The sequence below is a fragment of the Tamandua tetradactyla genome, chromosome 3 (genome assembly GCF_023851605.1).
Source record: "Tamandua tetradactyla isolate mTamTet1 chromosome 3, mTamTet1.pri, whole genome shotgun sequence".
NCBI classification, from domain to species: Eukaryota; Metazoa; Chordata; class Mammalia; order Pilosa; family Myrmecophagidae; genus Tamandua; species Tamandua tetradactyla.
Window position 1 is genome coordinate 163,207,378 of NC_135329.1, and position 15,024 is coordinate 163,222,401.

The following is a 15,024-nucleotide window of genomic DNA, read 5'->3' on the forward strand; positions in this document are numbered from 1 at the left end:
CCACAGATAAGTGACTTAGCAAAGTCCTGGAGGGTGAGGAGGAGATTTGCTAGGTAGACAGGATGGGAGGAGGAAGTGGTGGGGAAAGCTATAAATGCTGGAAGGTTAGGGAAGGGAAATATATGGACTTTATTTGATCTGTGACTTAAAAGCAAAGTTTTATACTTAGAATGAGGAGATTAGTACGTTAAAGAGTCACAGGAAAATCGTAAATATTGGGGACTATCCCAGTGGGGGAATAGAGAGGAAACATAAATACAAATAAAGGACTGGCTGGAAGCATTATGTGCCCAGTGACAAAGGGTGGGAATCACAACAAATTCCTCTGTTTTCCCAACAGAACTCATTGTTGGCAATTTCCCTGCTTACTGGGAATATTTTGATTACAATAAAATACTCTTTCATGAGAGAATGCTTTCATAAGAGAATGCTGAAGATGAGAAGTCAGATTGGCCATACTGGGTGGTTCTACTCTGAAATCAGCCACATTCGAGACAATATAGGAGCTTTAAAACAGACAAAGTAAATCCCTATCTTTATCTTTACCTTCTCTATTCTCTACTCCTCCTTTCCAGAGGATGTACATCTTTCATGTTCCTTTTTTTTCTCTTTACATGTTTTTTCTCAAACTACCCATGTTGTGCCTGTTTATAAAAATCACAGCTGAAAAATGTGTATATGCCAATGTGGGTTTCCAATCCAAACACCACATGATTGGAGAATATTTCATTTTAATTTCATGTTGTCTCAGGTCAATGTTCTGGACTATTAAACCAGTCATAAGTCTTAGCAATCATTCCTCAGAGCTCATAGAAAAGAATTTTGTTACAGAAATGCTGACAATGTGGAAGCACTTTGTGATTGGACGGTATCACTAGTCAAAACTTGCAATTTTGAAAACTTTCTCTTGGAATCAAAATTCCTTATCCTAGCACTCCCATCTCTAGACATGGGGATTAAAAAATCATTTTAAATCAACTTGCATTTATGAATGAAATGGAAAATTATATTTTCAAGTTTCCTCTTTGAAAATTACCAATTTTTCATTAAGTCTATCTTTTCTGTAACTGAAGTAATTCAGATAAGGGCTGATTTTAAATTTACCTTTTGCACGTCTTTGAGGATGTAAGCTAATAGGGCAAATACAAATTCAAGGATAATAATTACATGAAAAAATTACTACAGTTTGAAGTGACTACCTGCCATTTCAATAGGCAAGCAGAAGCAGAACCACACTGCCTAACTCACTACATTACTGATCATTCTTATACTTTCTTTAAAGCAATATCTCTACTAAAACACATGCTAACCTAGCACCAGGTGCTGTCTCTATTGAAAGTGTAAAATTGCATTCCTGTTAAAATATTTTATTAATTCAGGTGGTTCATTCATTCTAGTCAGTCTTGGCCATAATTATGCAGTTCATATTTTATTACAATTTTATGCTTAGTTATTGTTTACTTTTTAAAGTGTAAATAAATTTTATTCCTATTAAATTCCTGAAAATAAAAATTGATCTCACCATTATCAATTTATAATTGCTCTCTTTTTCTTAAACCTTAAAAAAATAGTTTCTTGTAGAAGCATATCTACAACTCAAAATTTCCCATTTTAACCATGTTCAAGTGTACAATTCTGTGGTATTTATTACATTCACAATATTGTATTACATCCATTACCAAAATCTGTTACCCAAATTTTTCACCACCTCAAACAGAAACTCTTCACCCATTACTAATTGCTTTCTTTTTGGAGATCAGATGTTGTGCTTCAAAAGGAACAATTTTCAAAAGCCATGCAGTTCCTGCTACACAGACGAGTAAAAATGAAGAAAAACCTTCACCAGGCAGTACATTCAAAACCTAGTGTGAGATATTACTTGTGCTTGGAAGTATGAAGTTACATGTGCTTTAAAATACATATATATAATCTATACTTTGCTTTAATTCTGACTAGGCATCTGTTAATTTGCTTGTTGATAAAAGTAATCACTGAATAGGATTTTACCATAAGTGATTATTTCAGCATAATTGCCTAACAATTACCTCTATAAGTCTTTAATTTCTGGAATCTGCACTGATTCCATTGATCTTTCATAGAATCATCTGATGCTTCTATTTCTCTCATTCATGCCACAAACTTAAATTGAGAACTTGTCGTATCTAGCCAGGCTATATGGTAACCACAGATGATGGGAAACACTTTGCTTGGGAGGAGTTTACAATCTGTTGAAGGCTCCAATCAGGAAAATAGGCTCCACAAACAGCAAGAGCACTTTATACGAGAAATACAAAGTACATGGTGGTAAAGGGAGCACCTACCGCGGCGTGGTGGAGTTGGTGTACAGGACTGTTTTATAGAGGAGATGACGCTTAAGCTGAGTCTTAAAGGAAAAGACCTTGATGATTCCTCACATGTGGAGTTGGTGTCTATGAGTGGAGCAAGACCTTCTTGTGCGGGCAAAAGCAAGGGGAAATGATCCAGCTGGACAATGGGTAGGGAATAGAGTGTTAGTGTAACTAGATTTTCAGGTGCAAAGGGGAAGGGGAGGGACTCATTCTTTCTGACTTTATAGTTATCTGAAGATTGGACTTTAATCCTCAATTCAAATTGCTTCACCATGGAAAAAAGTTTATATCTAAGAGTTTGGATAAAGTCATAGCCTCTCAGTTCTTGAAAGCAAGATGAGAAATGGGCTCTAATACTTCTTTAATTTGGGGAAAGGAAATGTTAAATAGTAAAAATTTAAATTTCTCTTTGAAGAGGAATGGCATAAAAACCAGAGGAAGCATAAGTTCAGTGACGGTTGTGGGCAAGGAGGGTGATAGGGCTCAGTTCTGTGACTTCTTCCTTCTGTGCTTCCAGCCTGGAATGATTTGGGAGAGCCTTCCCAGAAAAGTTTCTAGCAATGAAGGAAAGTCTTAGGCGAGGCTAGCTCCTTTTTGATTATTTTACTTTTAACCCAACATGAAAAACAGAAAGCACATTTCAAGACACCCCAGAAGAAGTTGAGCTGCCAGAGAAAAATTTGGCATCTGCAAATCAGTATAGACTACCCTAAATATTTTTCATGGTTAATAAATTCAAATAGCAGCCAAGAGGACATGGCAGGTGAGGGAGGGGGAAAAAAAGCAAAAACAGAAGCGTGGGCAAAAGATAAGTGCCTGATAAAATCATTCTTTCCAAAGAATGCCAAGAATCCAGACTTGAAAGTTGGCCTTGTCAACTTCTTCAGTCTCTGATTCCTCTAAGGAAAAGATGTGATGAATAGATGAGTAATTTATAATTAGCATCTCATTAGTTGTTTATAAAATACTTAAATATGATTGAAAGCAGTTATTCTCCTTCCTTTCAATGTTTGAACATGCTATTAATTTACATTATAAAGAAGATGATTTACTTAGCAAATACATACAGCAGCCCAGTCAATTATCACAAACTTCAAAGAAGTAGAGTCCAAATCAATGAGGTTTTACTGATGTGGGTATTAAGTTGCTTGCACACACTATTAATTTGGCATTAGAAGCTAAATTTAAAAGCAAAACCTATTATCCTCAAGTTGAGGCTTCATCAGTTATTAATTATTTATTCATTCTTACATATTCAATAAGTATATGTAAGGCCTCATTTGAAGACAAAAAGAAAATGTAAAATAGACTATAAAGCAGAACGAACACTTCCTAGACAATTGACAGGATGCTCCCTGTTGCAACATTTAAGTAGAGGGGACTTAGTCATCCTTCAGGAAGCGTTCATTCAAGGATCCGTCTTGGAGACACAGATCCTCACTAGCTCTGGGAAATCCAACTCCAGCAGGGGTCAAGTCAAGAATTATTGGGAAGCTCTTGATATCTACGAATACAAAAATGCTCCTCCCAGATGTTCTGAATTAAAAGTTTGGGCTAGAGCCCTGGAGGCAGCAGACTCAAAGCATGGATAAGCAGCAGACTCCAACAAAGCTTGACAATGGAGCCTATCGGTATATCTTGCTGATGATTTCAAAGCCTAAACTAAAGAATTGCCCCCAAATTAGGAACTTTTGAGCTAAGGAAAAGCTGCATATGTAGAATTATTGTTGAATTCTGCTACCTAAGTTAAAGTTTTGGGGAGTACTTAGACTCTTTTAGTTCTTGAGAGCAGAATTAAATAGAATATTATCTTTGTCTAAGGACAATGTGGTTACCATTTTACAGGTGGGAAGCATGAAGCCAAAGAAGGAAGGAATTTTCCCCTATATCACACAGTGAATAGTTGGCATTTTGTAACAGAATCTTAATATCTTCAATCAGTTACTAAAACAACAACAATCATATAGCTAACACATTTGAACATTTTTAAAAAACTCTTTATATGACTGTTCATGTATCTTGTATGATTTTCTCAATCTATGAGGCAGGTTCTACTCTCATTCTACTTTAATATGAAGGACAAAGTGGTTATATAACTTCTCCAAAGTCATACCCAGTAAATATGGAGCCAGGCATAAAATTCAAGCAGTTTTACTCTATAATACGTGCTTTTAACCTCTTTAGCCCCACCCTTTATTTCTCCACCAACTTCCCGATAGAAATTGTTCACAGGTATTTTCTTTATCATATACCATAAATGAACTAGTCATACAGTTAAGTCCTCCCTTTAGACTCAAAGGGAAAGCAAAACCACTGAGGTGTCTTCCAGGCTTACTAACCATACGTGACCCAGGATCTACCTAGCAGAGGTGCCCCCATTACCCACAGTTCTGGTCATCACAGTGGGCCTCTGCGCATCAGGACCTCCATGCTCCGAGTCTTCCTAAATCCACCAGCACTCATGTTAGCTGTCTTCAGATGGCCTACCCACTCATACGCTTGTTTGTTTTATAGAAAATAAAAGCACATTTGCTGCTTCTATTCCTTCTATGATATTTCTACCAAATGGTCTGTATATTTGGAAACTTCTATAGTATTAGTAGCTCATTTAATCTTTGAGCAGGTTTTTTAAATGCCATTTTATTGAGATATATTCACATACCATATAATCATTCAAAGTGTACAATCAGTGGTTCACAGTATCATCATGTAGTTGTGTCCTCATCACCACAATCAATGTTTAACATTTTCATTACTCCAAAAAAAAAAAAAAGAATAAAACTAAAAATAAAAAAGAACACCCAAAAAATCCCATACCTCTATCCCATTATTTGTTTATTTTTTGAGTTTATTTTCTTATTCATCTGTCCAGTCACTGGATAAAGGGGGTGTCAGTCACAAGGTTTTCATAATCACATGGTCACACCATAAAAATCATCTTCAAGAATCGAGGCTATTGGATTATAGTTCAACAGTTTCAGGTATTTCCTTCTAGATATTTGCATGCACTAAAAACTAAAAACTAAAAAGGGATCTCTATATTATGCATAAGAATAATCTCCAGAGTGACCTCTCAACTCTATTTGAAATCTTTCAGCCACTGAAACTTTATTTTGTTTCATTTCTCTTCCCCCTTTTGGTCAAGAAGACTTTCTTGATCCCATGATGATCAGGGCCAGGCTCATCACAGGGCCAGGCTCATCACTGGGAGTCATGTCCCATGTTGCCAAGGAGATTTATATCCCTGGGAGTCATGTTCCACACAGAGAGGAGGACAGGGAGTTTACCCGAAGAGTTGGCTTAGAGCAAGAGGTCACATCTGAGCAACAAGAGGTTCTCTGGGGGTGACTCTCAGGCATAATTATAAGTCGGCTTAGCTTCCCTTTTGCAGGAGTAAGTTTTAAAAGGGCAATCTTCAAGATCAAGGGCTTGGCCTATTAAATTGGTAGTCCCCAATGCATGCGAGAATATCAGGAGTTCCCCAGGTGGAAAAGTTTAATATTTCCACATTTTTTCCCCAGTTCCTCAAGGGTACTTTGCAAAAACTTTTTATTTTCTGCCCAGATTGCTCTGGGATGTGTTTGGGGCATCACATTAACCTGTACAAATCAACAACATTTCACTATTTAAGGTTCCATGTAATTATGGTGTTTGGATAAACTGACCATACACGTTAAATTAGATAGTGTGTGTTTTGGTTTGCTAATGCTGCCAGAATGTAATATAATGGAAATGGATTGGTTTTTACAAAGGGGATTTATTAGGTTACAAATTTACAGCTCTAAGACCTTGAAAATGTCAATAAGATGATACCTTCACTGAAGAAAGCCTGGTCACGTCCAGGGATACTGTCACATGGGAAGGCACATGGCTAATTCTACTGGCCTTTCTTTCCTGGGTTGGTTTCAAAATGGCTTTCTTAGCTTCTGTAAGTCCTTCCTGAACATTCCCAGGGTATTCTGTCTCCAAGCATGTGTGCATTCTCCAAAATGTCTCCCTTTTAAAGAACTCCAGTAAGTAGATAAAGACCCATCTTGAATGGGTGAGGTCACATCTCCATGAAAACAACCTAAAGTCCCACATAATGATAGGTCTGCCCCCACAAGATTGGATTAGAAGACCATGGCTTTTCTGGGTACATAACAGTTTCCAGAAAATATAAATTTTGCACCAAATAAACATCTCTTCATTTGGCCTCACACAGAAGTTGAAGTTTAAAATGCAGTCAATATAATCCTTTACCTTTTAGTCTGATTTACCTTTGTCCTAACCAATTAGCTTCATTCAGATCTCTAATTGAAATCTGATCTCTTTTTCAGCTGAACAGTTGCTGTATGGGGTAACTTTCAGAATTTGCAGAACGCTAGCTCTGAATCTCAGGTGTCACACAGAATACTCTAGTTCCAGGCAACAACAAGCTTATACACAAAGTTTGGGCAGTTTTAACTGTGAAAAATTTCTTTCTCACAAGAAATCTGTCTCTCTGTATCTTCCTTTTTATTTTCCCCAGTCATAATCTTTAGGCCTAATCAAGTTTATCCTATTTTGAGTATCTGACACAAATTATGGCCCCTATCCCCAGAAAAATGCAAGCACACACAAAAGGTTTTTGTAAGCAATTTATGGGGTTGTGTAGACCCTTGAAGCCTCTGAATGGCCTATGGACCCTAGGTTTATACACCCTCTTTCACATAGCAGCTCTCTGAATGCAGTAAAGTGCCCTTCCCCTCTGCACTTGTTCTCAGTGTCCAGGTATAGGGACTAGTGTTCATCTCTCCTCCACTGAGTTGCATTTGCTTAGATTTTGGCCACACATATCAGTCCAAGGAGATTTTTCTGAATACCAGTTCTGTGATCTAATCTATTCACTTTTCAAGTCACCTGTCAGTTTGTTCTGCATGCCTCCAGTATTTTTACCCTTGTGACTGGCAAAAATATTTGCCAGTAAATTGCTGGAGGCAGAGACTGCTGGAGGCAGCGACTGCTGGAGGCAGCTAGCGACCTTTCTCCCAAAGGATATCACCCAGAGGGTGGCATATGCCCACTATTCTTTTTGCAAAGATCATGATTATAAGAAAGTGTGCACATTTAACAAATAAAGTAAGAATATAATCATACATGGTTAACTTTATTCTTCAAAGAAATCTTCTTTTTTTTTTCTAATTTCTTCTATGTCAATTTAGTTCTGGAATTGATCAACCAACTCAAGGTATATGAAGATATATGAAAGTCAAATATTTGAGGATCCAGGTACTGATTGCAAAATTTCCTTTTATAGTTTTTAGCATGTGACCTTAGGGAACACGAGTATTTTCCCAGATCACCAAAATTCTAATCTCTTAACAGCATGGCTACACAATGGCTGTCTCTTTGGCTTGAGACATTTTCATGGCCCAGTAACTTAATAAATGCTCTTTGGGGCATTGGATTTTTTTTAATGGCTTGTTTTATTTATTTTTAAATGAACACTTTCATATTTCAAGGGGAGCTTTTACTTCTAATGTTCTAGAATTTTGTGGACAAGTTCACACTGACCCTGTCAATGTATTGTGCAGATTTTATAAGCTTAAATCATATCTCTTCTAATGCTTATCTTTAAGAACTAAGAGTTTTAATGAAGTCAGCACTGCAGTATGGAAAGAAGATCGTAAAAGATCTAAGTCAGAAGACTCTGTCATCAACTAACCCAATTGACATTGAACACTCAACTGTCCTTTATGGGCCTCTTATTTCTCATGTATAAAAATGGAGGGAGCTGGATTATCGCTTCTCTAAAGCTCCTTCCAGTTCTCAAAATTCTGTTATTCTGATTTTGGTTACATTAGAAGAGTCTACCAAAGTATCAGAACAAAGAAACTGCAGCAGTTTAGATTCCTTACTGTGTTTAAGGCTTAAAGTATTATTTTAATACACAAGGACTCTCCTGCAATGTACTTTCACTTTGTTAGTGACACATAATAGATCACAGGACTCAACCAGGGAGTCTTAAATTTACTTGCACATTGGAAACACCTGCAGAATTAAAAAAAAATACTTTCACCTGGATTTTAATCCCACTAGTTCTGATTTAAATAATAAATGACCAGAAGGAGCTTAAAAGTCTCTCCAGGTGAGAACTATGGCTCTAAGTCATGTTTCTCAATTTTGGCTGCATATAAGAATCACCTGGTGATGTTTCCAAATCTTTCAATGCCTATACCCACTCAAGATTCTGATTCAACTGGCCTGTGGAACCTAGATATTGATAGGTTTTTAAGTCTTCCAGGTGATTGTAAAGTATAGCCAGGGTTGAGAATAATTCCTCTAATCCCTAATTTACTAGTTCTTTCTTGTTGATCATCCTGACCTCCTACTCCATCCCACACTGGCCAGTCATCAAAGGAAAAACCCTGGACCTTTCACAAAGTACAGCTCCACCTCCATTACAACATGGTGCCTTAACTTCCCACTTTTTCTCTAGGACTATGACCTCTTATCCTGTCAATTAACCAATGCCCCCTTACACCCATTCTGTGGCCTTACTTGCCATCCTGTGGTCTCTCAAATGCTTCTTTTAGACTTTAGCCTCTCTTCTACTCATTTCTGTCTACTTTATCCATTGAGTCTCTTAGTACTTTGATGCCTTTGCCCACTCTTCCAAACTTCCTCTGCATCCTGATTATCTTGATCAAATTTTTCCTGTGATATCAACCAACTACTATTAAAGAAAATCAGAAAGAGATACCAAACTGAAAAGATTTTCCAGTGATTGCCAACAAGGTACTTGAGTGAATAAACCACCAGCCAGACGCTAGGTGTATACAGTAAGGGAACTGGAAAATGCACACACACACACACACACACACAATATTTGTAAAACTATGACTTCTTCCATGTAATTTTAGCTATAGATGTAGCCATGTACCTTAAGAAACATAAGGATCAATTTACAAAAGGTACAAATATAAGAACTATACATAATCACAGGATCAAGGAGTTACCAAAAGAAAATGAAAAAAATATATTAGAACTTGAATTTAGAAAATGAAGATTGAGTGTGAATCGTGAAGTGGTGAAAAAAATAATATTTTTCACTCAAATATGTAATATATAAACTGAAAGAAGAATATTCTAGAAAAATGAAAGGTATTACTACATGGTAATTATGAAACTTAAAATTCTAAGGAGCTAATATAGAATAAAAATAAAAAGGTTCCTCAGGGCATAAATAAATTTGTAATTGAGTTATAATAGGATTAGTATAAAGTGTGAAAAAAATACCAAAAACCTGAGGAGAACTTTATGGGTTTTCAAAGCACTTTTACATGCATATTTTTTGTTCTAGTTTGCTAGCTGCTGGAATGCAATATACCAGAATCAGAATGGCTTTTAAAAAGGGGAATTTAATATGTTGCTAGTCTACAGTTCTAAGGCCAAGAAAATGTCCAATTAAAACAAGTCTTTAGAAATGTCCAATCAAAGGCTTCCAGGGAAAGATACCTTGGTTCAAGAAGGCCGGTGATATTCAGGGTTTCTCTCTCATCTGGAAAGGCACATGGTGAGCAAGGTATCATCTACTACTTTTTCTCCTGGCTTCCTGTTTCATGAAGCTCCCCGGGAGGCATTTTCCTCCAATTTTCCAATTACCAAGATGTATTAGTTAGGGTTCTCTAGAGAAACACAATCAACAGGGAACACTCGCAAATATAAAATTTATAAAAGTGTCTCACGTGACCGCGGGAACACAGAGTCCATAATCCACAGGGCAGGCTGTGAAGCCGACGATTCTGACAGAGGTCTATATGAACTCCACGGGAGAGGCTCGCCAGCCAAGCAGGAAGAGCCTGTCTCTTCTGAATCCTCCTTAAAAGGCTTTCAGTGATTAGATTAAGCATCACTCATTGCAGATGACACTCCCCTTTGGCTGATTACAAATGGAATCAGCTGTGCATACAGCTGACATGATCATGATTTAATTCTATGAAATGTCCTCATCACAACAGACAAGCCAGCACTTGCCCAACCAGACAAACAGTTACCTCCACTTCGCCAAGTTGACACATGAACCTGACCATGACATTTTTTTTTTTTTTCTAACATGGGCAGGCACGGGGAATCGAACCCAGGTCCTTGGGCATGGCAGGCAAGCACTCTTACCTGCTGAGCCACTGTGGCCCGCCCCTGACGATGACATTTTTATTTAAGCTTTATTAAAAATCAGAACTTAGGGCTATTCAGAGTACATTCTGGACATTTTAAAGCCAGTGTCATGAAAACAGCCATCATTTTCTTCCCCAAAATCTCTCCTGGGCTGGCCAGACCTTTTTCTAGTGCCATTTATATCCTTATGACCAGATGTGGATTTACCATAAAGCTAAACCAGATTTAAGCTTCAGAGACCATCTCTTGAAGAGGTCCCTTCCAAATCCCCGAGAGGCGCCCTGACAGTGGGTTCTTATGGCCATATATTTTTGTCAATTAATGAAAGTAAATTATAATAATTTGTTGTTCTTTCTTTTTCCATCCTGAATATTTACCTTCATGCATATTCTGTATTGGTAATTTTACATTGTTTTTCATAAAGGTGAACTATGGACCCACTTCTGCTTATGATCCAACACTACTAACTAATAGTGTCCTAATCATTACAAAGGTGTTAGCATCCTTCCTTCTTATTTTTAACTCTCCTTCTCCATCAGCAATCAACCTTTTGAGCTTTAGCTGTTCCCCGTTTTCTTCTTAGCCACCTTCTTCATTTCTGATGACCATCTCCTCACAAAAAAATGACTTCCCAAGGAATGACACGTAGCACCAGATGAAGCTTTCCAAGTATTCCCTTGCTCTCTAAACATCCTTTCCCTATACCTGTTTTCCTCCTTTTCTTCAGTTGAAGGACTCAAGCAACTCAACTCTTACTTTGGAATTCTAACCTTTCCCCTGCTGAGATCCAGACCTCTTTGCCCCTGCCTCCTCCCAACTTTGCCCTTGCATTTCAGTCATCCTCCCTTCTTGGCTCCTCAGGAACTTTCTTTCTTCCTTTGTGCACACTCAGCATTTCCTGATGTTATGGTCTCATTTAGTGGTTTCCCTTTTTTAAGTTTCCATTCCTTTAACCAGAATGGAAAAATATATAGCAAGTACTGAAAATATTTTTCATCCTGAGCTGTTTTGGCACTAGTGCCCCAGAAGGAAAGGAGAAAATGGAGGAAAGAAGATTCATGGCAATTGTTCTTAGCCAACTGGGAGAACATCCAGTGCTCTCCCCAACTTTAAGAGAAGCTGCCAAAATAGGCACTGGGAAATGTCAAAAAGTAAACTAACAAAATTTACCACCATAGTTTTCCTTCCACGGAGTATGGATTTAGTGCACCTGGAATTCTAAAATCAGCCTGAGCCAGGCAGAAAGGGTAATCTGGGAATGTGCGTCATCAAGGTCTCCATTTACACATATGCACCCAACTGTAGACTCCAGCCACAAGTGCTACTCAGGACTGGTTTCAGGAGTTCAGCCACGAAAAAAAAGATTCAACTGTGTTTACTGTAAGCTACCCACCCAATAAAGGAAATGAGAAATTTTTATTTTACAAAGATCTCAATAATGCAGGCTTAAACTCAAAGACCTGTAATACTTATCTGGAAGAATAGTTTTTCTAGAAAACATAATTAAATTGACAGTCTTGTTTCCCCAATATTTTAGTTATCAATGTTTTTCTGGATTGATTAATACTAAATGGTGATTCTGGAAAATGTTCAAAATGCATTATAATACTATAGTATCTTAATTTTCCTCCCAGAAAACCTTCTAACAGTTCAAACAGGATTTAAATAAAGAAGCATTTAAACCAGAGTCCTGGGCAGGATCAGCATTGTGGTTGAATAGAAACATACAGAGTCTTCCAAGATAAAAAGAGGAAAGGATTTGAACTTTGCCTTAGATTTCAGTCTAGGAATTTGCTTTACCTTAATGCCACGTATTTTTTCAACCTACCAAAAACCTCACTATGTTTATAGAAGTCCAAGAGAGACTATTTATTTTTCACTAAATATTCTTAGTGCAATAAAACATTAATGCTGTGATAAAATCACAAGTTTACCTTTATTCAGGAACAAACTGTGCTGAGTTCCTGGGTGATACTGATATAAGCTAAGTTATGAGTAAACACGTGGCCCAAGATATTCTTTTACACATGTCATCGGCTAGCTCCCTGTTCCTAATTTGAGTACCAGCGAGTTGAATACTCTGTGGGAGAAAAAAGAAATGATAACGTACTAATAATAACCACAAGCTATGAATTCCTAACAGTTCCAACAGTTTCGTTATATAAATAATTTTAGTTAAATACACACACCTCGATTTTCCCCTAGCCTTCTTCACCACCCTGACCATTCCTCACTTTTAATGTAGTGCTTTCAGTGTAGCTCCATGTTATATGTTCATTGAATATGCTGAATCACTATGATATAAGATATTCATGCAATCTCCTGTTTAGGATTACCTAGTGAAGAAAGCTCAATGATGGTTATCTAAATAATAACCAATGTGAAATTCGGTCTCCTACTAATATTGACCATCTTCCATTTCATTCTTTAGCTGAGTTCTACTAGCCTACACTACCTCTAGAATAAGGAAACAATGGGCTTCACAAAATGTAGGTCAGATCCCTTAAAATATTTAGTCAGGGCTTAGAACATGAAAAAAAGTCTGTAGGAAACAGCCAGGATCTCTAGTCTGAAGACAATAACCAACTTGGCGATGCTTGATTACTCTGAAAGAGCTGAACTAGTTTCTTAGAGTTCATCACAATGGAAATGAACTTAACTTCAGTAGAGCAGTCCATGCCACTTAGGGCATTTGCAGACTGAAAAGGCATTGAAGCCCAAACATCATGGAGCACACAACAGAAAATGTCAGCCAGACCAGCCTCCCTCCATAGACGTAATCACAGCAACAATCTTTTCAATCTCAGAGAGAGGTTCAGGCGTAGGGTACAAATTAGGAAATATTTATTCTAGGATTACAAAACAATTGCTTATAGCTCTTTTTTTCCCATTATACCATGCAGTCCTTTTACCTTATAACTTCTGAGCTTGGCACATACTCGGGTTTGATAACACAAATAAACAGATGATAGAAGAGTGAATAATACACTGTGACTAGATTCAATTTTCAAAAATAAGAATTTTTTTAAGGATGCTTGAATTGGGAGAATTGCTCACAGATGTAAACCCAAGGATGTACTATTTTTTATAGTGCACCAAAAGGTATCGTTAATTAATTGATTCACTTAATTGACAACTATTTATTGATTTTCTTTCATGTACCAGGCATTGATAGGCTTCTGAGATTCATTGTTTAACAGGACAGACCTGGACACTGATTTTATGGAATTTACAAACTACTAGAGAAAGCAGTAAAAAGGAAGAAGAAGAAGGGAGGGAGGGAGGGAGGGAGGAAAGAAAAGAGCACACAAATAATGGCATAATTACCACCATGATCAATAATGGAAGGATTTTGGGGAAATTGAAGAACTGCAAAAAAGCCACTGTGTACAAAATGAGACTGAAGAGGTGAAAGCCAGCTTATCTAGAGCCTTGTAAGCCATGTTTAAGATTTTTTTTTGCTTTATTCTAAGAGAAATGTGTAATTTTCAAGTTTAAAGTAGGGTTACAACATGATTAAAATTTCATTTTTAAAAGATGATTCTAGTGGTCCATAAGGAGGAAGAATTGAAAGGGCTGAGCAAAAGAAGATGATGACAAGAGTGGGTGGGAAAAAAGGTTCACTTAGGAGTCTATTGCTGTAGTTGAGGTAGGAGATGGTTGTTGAGCCATGAGAGTGCATTGAAAATATGAAATGAACAGATTGAAGATGCTTCTATAAAGTGTCATTTACAGGCACTTGAAAATGAGACAAGAGTCATAGGTGTCATCAACAATTAGCATGTTGAGGGATGAAGAGACTGATAACATTTTTTAAAAAGTGTAAGTTTAAGGGATAAGAAAATGAGCTTGTATTCAGGCAAGTTAAAGAGGAATACAGGAGATGATAGCAAGTAACTACTGAGTGTCTGCTTTGGAACTCAAAAGGGATTTCTGGGTGGAAGGAACAAATTTCTGAGTAATTGGTTTGTGTGTGTATGTGTGTATATATACGTATCAACTTTTTTATAAGCCATGGGAATTGATGAGACTTCATAGGAAAAGAATATGGGGTGAGAAAGAGACAAGGGTTCAAGACTGGTCCTTGAAGAACTCCAACTGCTAAGTAGAGAAGAAGGCACTCCCAAGGGGGAGTAAGAAAGATTGGCCAGGTGAGATAGGAGACTACGTTCTGTGTTACACTAGGTTATGTGCTATAGAAGCCAGGGAAAGAAAGAATTGCAAATGGAGAGAGTGACCACTCAGGGAGTTCAAGTGAGTGGAGGATGGAGGACATATATTGGATTTTACAAGGTGGCCACAATTGAGATCCTAGTCACTACCGTTTCAGTGGCATGGTGGATTGAAGAGGGCTTAGCTGTGAAAGGAAGGTAAGAAAGTGTATGTAGAACACACTTCCCAGAAGCCTGATCATGGACAGGACATGGAGGTTCTTATCTAAATTACGTAGTCCACATTTCTCTATTTGTAAAATGAAGATATGAATATCACTCAGAAAATAGCTTGAGAAACGCAAGGGTAAAGCCCTGTGTTTGGA